The sequence below is a fragment of the Triticum dicoccoides genome, chromosome 1A (genome assembly GCF_002162155.2).
Source record: "Triticum dicoccoides isolate Atlit2015 ecotype Zavitan chromosome 1A, WEW_v2.0, whole genome shotgun sequence".
NCBI lineage: Eukaryota > Viridiplantae > Streptophyta > Magnoliopsida > Poales > Poaceae > Triticum > Triticum dicoccoides.
In genome coordinates this window covers 207173860-207175878 of record NC_041380.1, presented here as the reverse complement: position 1 = coordinate 207175878, position 2019 = coordinate 207173860, and positions in this window count along the sequence as shown.

Sequence of the window (2019 nt, the reverse complement as noted above, 5' to 3'; positions counted from 1 at the left end):
AGACAGAGAACCGCCGTTGCCGCCGCTCGTCACCGTCATATCCAACACCGTCATTCCGCTCCACCAGAGTGACCAAAGGCTCCGCCTCGACGCCCTCGCCCTCTCCATCAAGCTAAACATCCCCGGGAGGCCTGCTTCGTCATCACTGCCATCGACTTCAACCATGGCCGAACAAGATGATCGCGGCCATGTCACCGTCCGACCTCCCCCGAGCTCGCTGACGCCTCTAAACGACGCGGGGTGAGCCCCTCTTCGTTTCTCCCCAATTCCCGTTGCCGACCGCGTACCCTAGCTAGCTTAGCCGCCGGAGCCGAGAGCTCCCGAACTCCGGCAATGTCGCTGCTGCGGCCCCAGCTGCTTCCGCTCGCATTTGAGCGTGTCATCGCACTCACCGTGTTCCAAGGAGCCGAGAATGCCCACCAGCTCTACCTCCCATGCACCAGAACGCCATCTCGGCCGACAACGTGCGGGCGCCGCCACGGATGTGCTCGTCGCCATCAGCTCCGGCGACTACGCGAAGAACGAGGGGCACCATTGGACGCGGCGCATCCCCACGTTCCCGTAGAACCCACCCGTGCGACAAATGGTTGCCGGAACAGAGATCCAGGCATGCCTCCACAGTCGGTTGAGGTCGCCGGTGGCCTAACCCCGGCCGGCTAACATGTCCCCACTTAGTTATGTGTTAATGATCCTACTAATTAAACCCAAACCCACTGACACCAGGCCCCACCCACTAAATTAAACCTTGGTTAATTTAGTATACTTTAAACTAACTCTCTGTTAGTACAGAATCAATGACATGTGGGATCGCGCTATCAGGTTTGACCAGGGTCAACCCTGTTGACTTGCTGACGTCATCATGATGCAATAATGCAATTTTTGGAAATAGTTTCATTTAGAATAATCTAGGAAATTCCAGAAAATGTTTAAAACTTCTAAAAATTATAGAAATTCAATCGTAACTCCAAATGAAATAATTTATATATGAAAAATTATCAGAAAAATCCAATCTATCCATTTATGTTGTTTTCATGCATGTTTGAGCAAATTAACCTGACTATTTAGGATGAAACATGATTAGTCCAAATTTCATAATAGGTTTGGAGTTGGAATTTGATGTAGTTTTGAATTCCACTTCAATTAAAATGACTTTCCGTTGCATTAGCCCAAATCACAACATATTGCCATGTCGTGATCATGCATCATATTGTTGCATCGCATTGATTGTGTTCCCTCTTGTTTGCCGGTGGTTGTTCCCCCTCGGTAGACGTATGTTCCGACGATGAGTTTGATGACACCGATGAAGAGTTATACTATCTTCGGAAGTGTCAGGCAAGCAAAACCCCCTTGTTCATTCCAATACAATACCACTCTCTCGCTCCTGCTCTCTTGTACTGCATTAGGACAACAATGATTCAACTGTTACATGGTGCGGTAGTTGAACCCCTTTCCTCTGCATGACCTGTCATTGCCATAGTAAATAGATGAAACCCACTAGCATGAGTAGGAGGTTTTTGAGCCCTGATGTGCCTACTCATTCATGCTTGTTTGTCATGCCTTCTATTTCTTAGAGTTGTGTCAGGTATGATTCATCGGAGATGAATTTGAATGTTGTGAACATGTCCTACTATTGAGAGCTAAGTGTGTGAACACGGTTTGGTAAAGGTAGCGGTGAGAGGCCATGTAGGAGTACATGGTGGGTTGTCTCATTGGAGCCATCCTCAGGAACTAATTTCTGTGTTTGTGATCCATGAACAGTTACTACCACACATTGGGCTCCGGGCGCTCCAAGCTTTGTCGACTTATTAATCAACCTGATCTCTGTCCAGGAGTTGCAACTAGTTTCTGGCGTTTGTAGGTAGTGTTAGTAGTCGACCAAGTGGCACCTGGTACAGGTGGGCTTGGGACAGACTAGGCACAGTGGCACGGTGTACCAAGTGGCTCCCGGTTGGTGGGCTTGGGAACCCTGCTCACATCGTTTGGGGCTGTGAGCGACACCCCGGCAGGATCACCTTGCGG